Source organism: Semicossyphus pulcher, unplaced genomic scaffold (assembly GCF_022749685.1).
Source record: "Semicossyphus pulcher isolate SPU_LCO1_2020_fin unplaced genomic scaffold, fSemPul1.0.p SCAF_21, whole genome shotgun sequence".
Lineage (NCBI taxonomy): Eukaryota > Metazoa > Chordata > Actinopteri > Labriformes > Labridae > Semicossyphus > Semicossyphus pulcher.
The window spans coordinates 14,632,762-14,645,922 of NW_027211695.1; the positions used below are offsets into that span (position 1 = coordinate 14,632,762).

General features: G+C 38.4%; 1 protein-coding gene across 2 annotated transcripts in view; it reads right to left on the bottom strand.

The window, feature by feature from the left end:
- Nucleotides 1-13,161, bottom strand: part of arhgap36 (Rho GTPase activating protein 36) — a 57,857-nt gene that overhangs the window by 26,793 nt on the left and 17,903 nt on the right. The window contains exon 1 of one of the 2 annotated variants that reach the window (XM_069672775.1): nucleotides 6,756-6,866. The exons of the other annotated variant lie outside the window; for it this stretch is intronic. The gene's annotated coding sequence lies outside the window, so the exon portion shown is untranslated. Of the gene's footprint in view, nucleotides 1-6,755; nucleotides 6,867-13,161 lie in introns of those variants that run through there. 2 annotated transcript variants of the gene reach the window in all.

Sequence of the window (13,161 nt, forward strand, 5' to 3'; positions counted from 1 at the left end):
CATCACTGAGGTGTAGCTTTGATGTTTAACTTTAGCATGCCATCATGCTCACAGTGTGAACGTGCTGGATTTAAGCATTAATAATGTTTGTACCATTTTCCCCATCTAAGCTTTGTCTGCTAGCATGGTTACATTTGCTAATTCAAACTCAACACAGAGCAGTGCTTAGGGTGATTTATCTTTTATTTGGTCCTACACAAAAGATTAGATTAAAAGTTAAGTGATTACCAATGGGAGTACAATTTATCCTAAAATAGCTTGGACATGTGGAGCAAGTCCATTCAATAGTTGTTGAGATATTTCACTCCGAACCACACATTTCAACCCAATGGTGGCACCTGAGGAAGTGTCACAGGATCACCAAAGTAATTAGAACTTGTAACCTGGGCATGATAAATATTTGTACCAAATTGCATACCAATCCCTAAAACAGTTATGGAGATATGTAAGTCCAAACCACAAATTTCAACCCAATGCTGGCAACAAAAGAAATATCAGAGGATCACCAAAGTTATAAGGATTTGTTATCTGGTTACCATAAATATTTGTACCAAATTTCACACCAATCCATCAAATAGTTATTGAGATATTTCAGTCTGGACCAGAGCCATCTCTAGAGCCTAGCTGGCATGGGAAAAAAAGCCCTTAAAGTAGCTCTGCAATGTTGCTTACACAGCAGGATACATCAAAAGCTAAAATTAGCCATTAGCCACCATAGGCTTAGCTAAAAAACTAGATAGTATCCCTTTTGAGGAAAGATTAAAAGGACTTTATCAAAGCTTAGAAACTGCCTTTACATAACCACTGTTTTGTAAGTAATCAGCCTCGGGCCTTATCTCATCCTCTAAAGCATCCTGACTGAAATAAGCTAACCTTTCATGGTAATTTACAATGACTGCCTGGCTCTGTATGCTGTGTGTATGTGTGTATATATGTTTACTTCCACATGTGTGTGACCATCCCATGTCTATAATCTAGCCGCCCTCAGACCGCACAGCAAAGCATGATTGGAGAAAATTGCTTTGGCCTTAATGCTTAACGTAACCAGACGATCACACTGCGGTTTAAACAGGATGAGCGTCGTCCGCAGAGGTTTTCATACATCATCTTAAAGAAAACATAGTTCAGAGAAAAACAATAGTATGGGAAAGTTGTTTTTTTCTCTTAAATGTTAACAGTAAGAGCTGACATTTAGGATAAGTATCCTGATCTATGGTTAGTCTTTTTAAGGAAAGTAAACCTATACATTATCCCGTAAGTTTTCTCTATTTCTGTAACAGATGTGCATATTTATGTGTCATAAAATGAAACAAATGCTTATAAGATGTATTTGCTTTACTTATATATGGATAATGTGGTACGTGCATTATTTTTTGGCTCCTTTGTGTTTCTTCTTTTCGATGTAGAAATATATATTTTAGAAATTAAATTGAAAACTCTGGAACGGTACGATTTAATACAGCAGCAAACCAATGTAAACCTAAGAACACTGTAAGTGACTTAAGCATAAACATAAGGAGATTATTAAGATTTTGTGAACTTAATGTAAATTTCTTCCAAATTGTAAAGATTAATCTGAGAACTTGAGATGTCATACATTGAGGTGGTTTCCAAAAGTTGGAGCCATCTTTCTAAGACTGTCAGTGATCTTAAGAGAGAAAATTAAACAACTGAAGTACAGGTCTTTTTTAGGCTTTCTGTCCAATTGTGGCTCAATTCAATACAAGGAAGGAAGACAATTCAAATGACACGGCGAACAAAAACATACAGGTAGATAGCAGAAATGGGAGTACAATGACCTACATGTACATGTCTACATCCACAAACAGAGCAGCACAGCTATTATCTAATATGATGTTTCAGTGCAACGCAACCACAGCAAAAAAGTAATACCAAGGGTGTGCTACCTACAGCAGTAGCCCAGAGTTACTCTCAAGTTAGCATGTCATTAGCTAACTTAGGTAACAGGTGACTAAACTGTCTGTTTTTTGTCCAAGTAACTTTTGTATATTGGTATAGTAAACACCTTAATGGTGTTCTTGGCTAACTCTAACCTTTAACAAAGCCGTTTATTTGTCATCTCCATGGATCATCAGCTGATAAGAACTCCCTGTTAGCTTAAGTCTCAGTGGTAGCATGAATTCATGTAAAGCAAATGCACATTAAAAACCCTATTGCAAGGTTTTTTTTTCAAATGAGTGAGGGGGAGACATTAAAAACTGAACTGCAGAGGGAATTTTCATGCCAACACTGAAAGGCTAAGTTAATTAGCTCAATAGCTAGCCAAGACGGACAAAATCAGGGGCTAGTTTCACAAAAATACGGCTTACGACCTAGAATACGGCTTTCAACTACTTAAGATTAATATGTAATTTCATCCAACTTAACACAACTTTACTCCTGCACTGCTATTTGGATCTTTGTCCTCATTTCTTAAAGCTGCTTTTAATTAACTCCGTATTCAATTGTATGCTAATAAGCTCACTGTTTTTCACATTGCATTAAACATTAGCTTAAGGGCTAAAAATGCTATTTAATGTGTGTTTGTGATTACACGTGCAACAAACAGAAAGTTGAAGAAATTTGCACAAAGAAAGTTGCTTTGATAGCTAACTGATGCTTTATATCTTTCACCAAATCATTTTTAAATCTCCCTCACACCTGCCTTCCCTTCTCTCCGTTCCCATCTCTCCTCTCTGGTTGCTGTTAATGTGATCACAGGTATTCGTCTCTCCCGTGGGTGCTCCCGTCCTCTTCTCTATGCGCTTTCATCATTAACCTCAGCCTTTCATCCTGCCCCCAGTTACTCGCAAAGCAGCACAAATGAGACAGAGATTAATAGGACTCGCTCTCATTCAGCAGCAGCAGGTGATGATGTCTTTTATGTTCCTCAATTACTGGAAGTTTATAATAATAGCCATTGACATTTACATAATAACTGAAGTTTTTCACGGCTGTTAGGACATTTAATTATTTTTACTTTCACGCTTACAGTAGCTAGAGTTTCACAACGGGTCTTGTTCATGATTAATGATTTAAGGTTTGCATGTGATTCATCAATACAACTGTAAAGCTGTGCTCAGACCAAAAGTGATGCAAATTTACACCTTGTGTTTCTTGCAACTGCAAAAAAAGGGTTTTAAAAGATGTCTTAATTACCACATTATGATTAAGGTTTTTGAAAAGTTGTGCTTTGTCAGATTTGTCCGCAAGACGAGAGCAGAAGAAAAACTTATGAAACTTATGTTAGTTTTTTTTAAAGATACGTTTTTTTGGCTTTGTTTGGCCTTTACTTGAGAGAGGCCAGTGTATTGTGTCGGAAACAGGGAAAGAAAGAGTGGGGACGACATGCAGAAAAGGGCCAAGGATGGGAGTTGAGTCCAGGGCCGCTGCATCGAGGACTGAGCCTCTGTACATGGGACGCGCAATTTAACAGGTAAGCTAAACCAGCGGCCTTAAAAATGCTCGTTTTCGTAAGGGACTCTGGATCGACCATTTCTTCAGGACATAAGGAAAATCTCGACAGCATTAAAGTGATGTGCATCACAGGATTGTGTCATTCACTGCTGTGATTAGGTTATTTGCATTGACTATGTATGCGACTACAACCCTCATTTTCTCCTTGGCTTGTTGTGCGTCTAACTAGGCGAGACAACGAAAGAAAAAACAGCGTGTACTTGTATCCGACCTAAGACATTATTTGGTAGTCTGGTAGCCCCATATATTTTATATACTATTAAATTATTTTGATAAAAAATATGTAATGAGTTTAAGTCCTGCCTGGAAAGCTTTTCTTGAACGGAGAGCTACATATTTGGTGGATGGTTGGTGAACTTCAAGACCAACCTTGCTTACGGTTTGAGAAACATTTAACTGGCAATTTGTGCTTTGTGCTAAAACATAAGCTGTTTTCACGTATAAGTACACTTTTTAGAATTAATTGCTTTCCATACAGTTGCTCTGCCCTGCATCACTTTCTCCATTTTTCACATCATCACAGAAACTCACAGATAAGCTACATTCTCTAAATTTCCTGGCAGGAAGTCAGACGAAGTACTGGGTTCTATGTTTTCCCGTTCCTTATATCCTGTACAGTATGTTCTCCAGCTTTACTAAGTCTCCTCATCCTGCCCTGAAGGTTTTGCTGCTTCATCAGTTTGGTACAATAACTTCACAGTCATCTCTGTGTTAGGGAATAAATAAATCACTGGTGCATAAAACGTGGCCCGATTCTGCTTTATTTCTCTCATCTGTAAGGAAGTTACAATGTTATGTAATGTGTAAAATATGCACACATTTTAAGGCTTAAGCTTTCATAATACGTACTAAAGAATAGTGTAAGAAAAATGAGAAATTGACATTAAAATTAGGATTTGATTCATCGTTTTCAAACTTGTGTAAAAGTGTTTCTTATCAGTGAACTAACAAGCTAATTAATTATGTTTTTCCCCTCATTTTCAGTACACACTCATAAATAATGTGCTGTATTCCTGCTGCGTCTCCATGATTCACTCTAATGAAGGAACATTATCTTCACATTATTCTGCTCCACGTCGTGTTTACATCAAACTAATCAGGAACAGCGGACGCCCTCATTATGATGCTCTCAGAGAACGCATCGCATCTGAGCCTGGAGTGCATTAGTATGCAAAGGTACACACACACAAAGACATTGTACGTAAACAGACAGGCGGCACTAATAGGCCCCTTGGCAGTGCTAAAGACGGGAGGCTCAGCGAAAGAAGCAGGTCTGGCGTCAACACAGCAGCTCTATTGTGTCAGAGCTGACTAAAGTGGCATGTTACCACACACACACGCACATACACACGCTTCCTACTGTTTGTATTCTAAAAGTAGGTTGTGGAAGTGGAGTGTGTTTTCGTGAGCATGCATGATTTCAATGTACACTCCATTATGGAAACATTTTAAGTAGAAACATAAGAAACCAAATGAGAAGATTGATTAAAACTTTTTTGATTGATGAAAAAAATGAAAAGAAAAACTTTTTTATTCTTAAAGATACAATCTTGAATATTTCAGTTTCGTGCTCTTGGGCGCCACTCACTGGCTTAAAAAAATATAGAGTTAAAAAAATTTATGTGCGAAACGTGCGTATGTTGGACCTTGATCATTATTGATATAAGGAAAAAAAACAACCCAACCCAGTCTCACAGCAGTTTGAAAAATAGTAACAAAAAGTTAGCTTTTGTATTTGTGTACATGGATACAAAAGTTTTTTTTTTTTTCCGTTGATTGAAGATAAAATCTCAAAGATTTAAATTTTTGTGCTCTTGAGCTCCTCCCACTGGTGATAATCGGTAATTATGGGGGCACACATTCCAATTTAACCAGATGTTTACAGCTGGCTCCCTTTGTCACGGTTCTAACTCTTGATTTTCCTCACTTTTTTTGTTTACCTTCTTCTTAGTGTTGAATTAGTTTCTTTTTCTTTGGATTTTCACGTTTCTTTGTTTGTTCAGCCATAGTAGATTACTGTTTACTCGCAACACTTGCAGAGACCACAAAAGCAACCGCTTGGCTCCGCCCACCCTCTCTGGCAGACCAACCACTGCTGGGTGATGGAAAACGCGTCACTAACTGGGCGTCGCTTGTGATTTTTTACCCAAATGTCACCACAGACACCAAGTCTGTAATACTGCAAATGCAACAGTGACAGTGACATAAAAGACATTTATTTACATGAAAAAGTTCGAGATTATACCTTCAAAACATAATATTTATAATATATAATATACTGGAGCTGTGTAATAAATTAATACATTAAAAATAAACTAGAAAATCACACATTTACATGCATTATTCGGCTCAAAGAGAAACAAATTTTATGTATTTTTGTCACAATATATTTCATTTAATTGCGTCACATCCAAGAATCTTCTTTATATTCTTCAAATAAGAGCTTGACCTCATTAGTGGGAATCAACTTACAATGTTTAAAAGGATGAATAAATAATTTTTACTGTGTTGTGCACCTGCCACGTTTAAGTCTTCAGTTAGCCACTTTAAGTTTTTAAAACATACTTTAAAATATACAAAAAAAACCCCATACATTTTAAGTTAAGACTTTTTGGGGCAATACTGGGTGAGTCTTATAACTTCAAAAATATACCTTAATTCTTGTTATTTATTTTTGAGAGTTGATTTTATGTAATTTAGAGATTCACAACGATCCTGAAATAGCTTTTAATTCAGTGGTATTGAGAGGTATTATTGGATCATTTCTAATAATTCACATAATTATTATCTGTTACACAGTCTTCACACACTGACAGGGACACAAGGATGGTCAAAATCTATAGAAGCTCTCTGGTTCAAACACACACAGTCGTGTTTCCATCACTTCCGAGGACATCACACATACAAACGTTCATTCTCTGGAGAATCAACTTAACGCTAATCTTAACTTGAAGCTAACATTAACCCAAGTTTTCACCCTGAAATTAAAATATTTAAATCTTAAATTTTGTCCCTCAAAGGAAAAGAGTCCCCACAATGCGACTGCGTACACAGATTAATGTCCCCACAACATCAGTAAGATAAGACCACACACACACACACACACACACACACACACACACAAACACTGCACAAATCCATTAACTTTTTGGCATTAAGACGACAAAAACAAAACACTAAGTTTGAAAACCGCTAAGCTGACAGGTTATGAGATGTCAAAGTGTACCTGAGACATACACACACACACACACACACACACACACTCACACACACAGTACCTGTATTAGGGCCTCACTTTGAATTAAAATCCCTTGTAGATTCTTCCTCAGTGTTTGGTATCCAGAGTTTGTTCAGACCCACACACACATCTCAGCACTGAGCTGAAGGAGATGAGCAGACGTGCTGAGGTAAAGTAGTTAGCAAGCGAGCGAGGGGGAGAGAGAGAGAGAGAGGGAGGGAGGGCTGTGAAGTGAGTTAGATTAAGAGAAGACGAGGAGGAGGAGGAGCAGCATACTGACTTTACTTCCAGGAGCCTGAGAACATAAACACAAGAGAGAGGGGGAGGAGAGAGAGGAGGGAGGGGAGAGAGAGGAAACAGGGAGGAAAGGGACAAGGAAGATGGGAAAGGAGAGAGGTAAGTTAACAACCAGGGAGCAGAGGAAGGGATGGCAGTATAGGAAAGGAAACGAGGAGCAAGATGAGCCAATTTGGCATGTAAGGTGGCAGGATGGGAAGGAAGGAGGTAAGGAAGGAGATATGAAAGGAAAGGAAGTAAATGAGGATGGAGATAAGGAGAGAAGTGAGTAGGAAGCAAGACAAGTAGCCAATACAGGATGTAAAGAAGGAAAGACAAGACAAGACAAGAAAATGAGTTAGGAGATCATAGAAGAAGAAAGGGAGATAGAAGGAGGTGTAAAGTAGAGGGAAGGAAAGGAAAGACGATGATGAAAGAAGGGGGAGATTGAGGGATACGAGAAAAATAAGGTAAGAAGAAGAAGAAGGGAGGCAGAAAAGGATAAAGGAAGGGACAGAAGGAGGAAGAAGACTGAAGGAAAAAGGTGGTAAGGAAGGATGTCGGGAAGGATAAAAGAAGCAAAAGTTAAAGTACAGGAGGAAAAGGAGGGGTAGACAAAGGGAGTAAACAAAGGGGGTAAGGATGGATAAGGAGCAAAGTAGTAAAGAAGAAGGTGGAGGATAAGAAATAAAGAGTTGGGATGGGAAGACAGGTGTGAAAGTGAGTGAGAGAGCAGGTTAAAAGGAGGAAGGGAGGAAGGAGAAAGGTAGATTTGAAGAACGAGGTAGAGGTAGGAAAGGATGAGGAAGTGAGGTTGACAAACGTGGGAGTAAGGAAAAAAGGGAACAAGTTTGGTACGGAGAGAAAGGGAACATAGGTTTAGGTTTAAGGAAAGGAGGTGAAGAAGCCAAAGGGAACGGGAGGTAAGGAGGGAGGGAGAGTGTGAGTGGGAGGAGGATTAAAACACGGGATAAAAGCTCTATAAAAAGGACGGAGAGGAGAGAGACTGCAAGGGGAGAAGGAGCAGAGGAGGAGGAGGAAAATAAAACTGTGAGGGGGGAAGATGTTAAATTAGAAGAGAAGAAAGCATGACAGAAAAGAGGGGTGAGACTCTTCAAACTAAGCTCTACTTTGGTCGCATTTTCGTCATCAATAATGTCACTTCTAGAGGTTGAAAAATGAGGCTACATGTCCTCGTACATGTCCCAGATTTCTGATTCTGAATCTGAATTTATAGCCAACAAATAACACCAGAGAAACAACATCCAAACCCAAACATGCTCTTCTTGTCTCACTTTCATGAGCTACTGGTCTTTGAGGAGACTCTACACAGTGAATCCATAATCACAAATCCAACACTGGATGTCTTCTTGTGGTCATTTATCCATGTTTCTGTGCTGAAAACTGTTAGCCTCAACTTAGCCAGTGAGGTCGAAGACTAAAAACGTGCTCAGCCAAAATATGTTTTTATTGGAGCGTTGGCCGCAACAAGAAAAGTCCTGGAGACCTCTTAAAGTTGTTGTTGTGTTTGACAATGTGTTACTAAATGTAATGCTGCTCCACAGTCAAATTATCACTCCTCCGCACAAGTTTACTTTTGGCTCTTTTGCATGAATATAATTTGTAGAACGAGGTCCTGGCTGAGCTCGGAGTGAGTTTTCGTTGCTGTGTGAATCAATAAATTGACTAAATACGGCATGAAAAATTCCTCCCTACAATTCTGATTCCTTCCTACAGCTGTGCAGAGGTCAGTGTGCGTGTCACATGTGTGGAAACAAGCCTGGAAAATGTCAGTCAGCACTCCAGCTGCGAGGCCCAAAACAACAGCAGCTAAAAAGGATCACACGACGACCTTTGACATCTGGGGTAGACTACGGCAGGGTTCAGAGGTCATGACTCTGATTATCTAATAAAGTTTTGGCAGGAATGAGGAGAGATCAACAACGTTAAATTGGACTATACGGGCTGCAAAGAGGAAACATTGTGCACAAAAGAAGTGGAAAGCTGAACAGATGCAGCACCCTCTGAGCAAACGTCTTCCTCTTACATAATGTACAAATGTGCTTATTACAATACAGTCTTGACCTTTGACCCCTTCTGTTCTATTGATCTCATGGATATCATGTGCTGGTCAGTGTGTGTGTGTGTGTCATCTTCCGGTTTCTCCCTCCCCATCTTTGAACCTCCTAACTTCCTGTAATGCGACATACATTTCCAGGTCAAAGGTCACGGGTGGCGTCGCATGGCCGTCATGTCCTAAAAGTCGTGTGCTGACTCTGACTGTCTGCTTATAAAAACAGGATGGATGATTAACAGGCAACACACACACACACTAACACACACTGCTGGGCCAGGAAATCAGTGTCAATGTGACTACACCGCCCCCTACAGTCTGAATTCTGAACTACAAGACAAAATGATTCATTCATTGAGAGAACAGATGCATAAAAACGCTTCCTTTAATGCTGTTATAATCTGTGTTCATCTAATTAATCTGATTAAATTAAATATATTTTACTTTATAACAAAGTTCTTAGTATTTAGCTATAAGGCAATTCATTTTTGAGATATATATCCAATTATTTCTTAAACTTTTTGAGCCTAAAACCACAGAGAAGTTCTTATATAACCTCAACTGTATCGAACAAAACAACTGGTAATTGTCAGTCATATTCATGCTTGTGTAAATGGGTTCCTGGTCTGTATCCAGCATGTTTTAAATAAGCCAGACACCAAATGAAGCTTGAAATCTTACAGCTGTGATCCTCCCAGAGATCATACCCTCTGTTTTTCCTCTTCATTAGAACGGAAACCTTCTTTTCAGGCCCAAACATGTTGTGAAATAATGATTTATAGATAAGAAACAAGAGGAGTAAGTGTTCACTGCTGGTATGAAGACTGTTTTTGTACTCAGAGTCTAAAATACCTCCTATATTTTTGCCATTTTAATTTATCATTCTACCTGTAAATTTCTGTTTCATCGAAGAATGCCAAGGCTCACCGTGTTTTGTCGCTAACAAAAGAAACATTTGGGTTTTAGTATCCCATGACACGATGGCCTAAATGTTGTTTCACAAGCTTGTACTACACTGACAATGGTACAAATCAATCAGAGCATGATTCATCAATGAAGTAAAAAGGCAACACTTAACTAGGGTATCAATTGTAATCCAGTAATGATGTTTCATGCTTTTAACTTTACAGCTTCGTATGTACCTGATACCTGATAGCATACAAGCTATCAAGCGTAAACCAACCTTTTACATTCAAATAAAGGCTGTACATTTAACTACTCTGATATAACATACATTCATTGTTTGTTTGCCTCTTTACCAGCAGAATTAAAAGCTGTAAACACTAGCTTGCGATCAAGTTAGTAGTAGCTAGAGCTGCTTAGCTAGCTATCTGGAGATTACCAAGCTAGCAAGTAGCCAGAGAGCTAGCTTGAAAAAATCCTTTAAAATGAGGGGGAAACTTAGGGATTGCTCTGAATATTGATATTTTTCAAGTTTAAAATAAGCTTTACGGTTCGCCTTCTTTGTTGATTGCAATCTTACTAAGCTAAGTTAACTTATTACCAAGATCGTAGTAGCAAACTAAGATGCGGTTAGCAAGCTAACTGGAGATTACCAAGCTAGCAAGTAGCCAGAGAGCTAGGCTGAACACACGATAAAACGACAGGAAACTTAAGGTTTGCTCTCAATATCCTATGTCTGTTTTCTTGTCCTTTAAAGGCCAATTCTGTTCAGATGGTTGGTCATTTTTCTACTTGAAAATGTTTGTAAAAATTCAGTAAGCTTTATTTTGATGCTAAGTTTCATGGTTAGCCTTCTCTGTTGATTGCAAACTGAATAAGTTAAGCTAATTTACTACCAAGATCATAGTAGCTAGCTAAGAGGTGGTAAGCTAGCTAACTGGAGATTACCCAGATAACTAGTAACCAAACAACAAGTTTTGGCAACAAGCTAGCCTGAAAAAACACATTTAAACAAAGGAAAGGTTTGCTCCTTATATACTACGTCTGTTTGATTCCTGTTCACAGGCCACTTCATGTCGTGCAGTTACACGACATGAACTCACCCTATTGGACTGTGACTTAGAAGCCAATAATTTCTTATCTCAAAACGTCTTTATGCTCCCGACTGTCTGATAAGTAAGAACTCTGAGACCTATCCAGTCTTGTCTGTCAGCTGAAAAAAACAAAACATTAAGGTGGCTGAGTAACGCACTTCATATTAATCGTTTTGAGCTATGGCTGTAAAAGCCATTGATTAACAACCCAAGCCCTTTTATGAGCCATAAAAATGATCAAACAGTTTGAAATGTGTTGGCAAATAGTGAAAATCTAGAAAAAATAAACAAAATGGTAAACGACTGTTTCTCTTTGCTCAGTGAGTGTGTTTCTTTATGCTTGATCATGCATTGCTGTACTTGACTGGATGCTCAGTCACGTAGCTGCATGGATTAGGGATCCACAGCCCTCAATGCAGGTAATTTAATGCTACATTTACCTCTGCCCCCAGGTGTGTTTTTACTTCTATATATATCTGAGTGTATGTGCGTGTGTGTGTGTGTGTGTGTGTGTTTGTGTGTGTGTTCAACAAAAACAGTCTGCTTCTGCACAAGTGAGGAGCTGGTGTAAGCCGAGAAGTGCCTGTAAAAGAGTCGAAGTAATTACATCTACTCCTGTTTCTGTAATGAGAGGCTTGTAAGTCTGTAGTTTCAATGAGTTATTAGCCGAAGTTGTGGTTCAGACACTGAATGAGTCATGAGATTACTGTTTGATTTATAACTTCCTGCAGTTTGAATTGTTTCCTCTCAACTTTCAGGATTTACGCTGCCTCACAGTCCACAATGTTTTCCTCACATTGTTGAGAAATCAAGTACTTCAAGTGAATCTGTATGATAACTGGATGTAGCCACTGTGACGTCATCCATTGGTTTGTGTAGTACTGTTTTGAAGCCCAGTTTGCTATTTGGGCTGTCGCCATCTTGTTTTATGTAGCCAGAATTGATCATGCTCAGACGAGATTAAGGAGCTGCATCTTGCAACCGCTAAACTGTATGGGTTATAGGTTGGTTAACAGAAATATCTCTAATTCACGTACATTTTATAGCAATTGGATGCGTTTGTCAATGAAAAACAAGCATTAAATCATATTTACTTGAATATAAATCGGATTTCCAGCAATGTATTTTCGAACAACCCAATGCTGAACAAGACATTTTTCTGGCTACCAATGGTAGTGACTTGAAAATCACAGGTCGCACCCTAAAGCGTACCCTGCTTTACCATCTATTTGACTCTAAATTAGTCCATGATTTACAGACTGAACATCATGTTGTGTTGAAGAACACTTTAACTTACATTACTTGTTTGTTTTGCCTCTTAAAAGGCATCACTAAAGCTGTAAACACTAGCTTGCGACCAAGTTTTTTGTTGCTAGCGAACAAGTGGTTAGCTTGCTTGGTGGTACTGAGCTAGCTAGCAGCCAGAGAGCTAACCTGAAAAAACACGTTTATATCAGGGGGGAACTTAAGGTTTGCTCCATACTAAGTCTGTTTTCTTCCTGCTAAAAGGCCAGTTCTGTTTGAATAGTAATTTTTTATCTTTAAAATGTTTGGAAAAGTTCAGTAAAATTTTATGCTGAGTTACATCTCTAGCCTTCTTTATTGATTGCAACGATTCCCTCCAAATTATCTGAACTTGGAGTTAGCTGTTTTTTTTAGATTAAAAGAACAGCCAAAACCAATCTTCTTATCGTTTTAGAGGTGGTTAGCAAGCTAACTGAAGATTACTATGCTAGCTAGTAAAACAAGCATTAAACAAAATTTACTCTGATAAAAACCTGATTTCCAGCAGTGTTTTTTTCTGGTTACCATGGTAATGACTTGAAAACTACAGGTACCCTAAAGCGTACCCTGCTGTACTGTTTATACTACTTTAATTTGGTCCATAACTTACAAACTGAACATCATGCTGTATTGAAGGGGACTTTAAACCATAGATTGAAACTACAAAATCATTAGGAAAATGTTTACAGAGGAATAAATCTTGTGAGAAGTAGGCTCATTTTCTTATATATTTCTATCTAATGGACATAGCGAAGTCACCCCTGCTGGCAGTTAGAAAGAATGCACATTTAAGGTACTTCTGTAATGGCTTCATA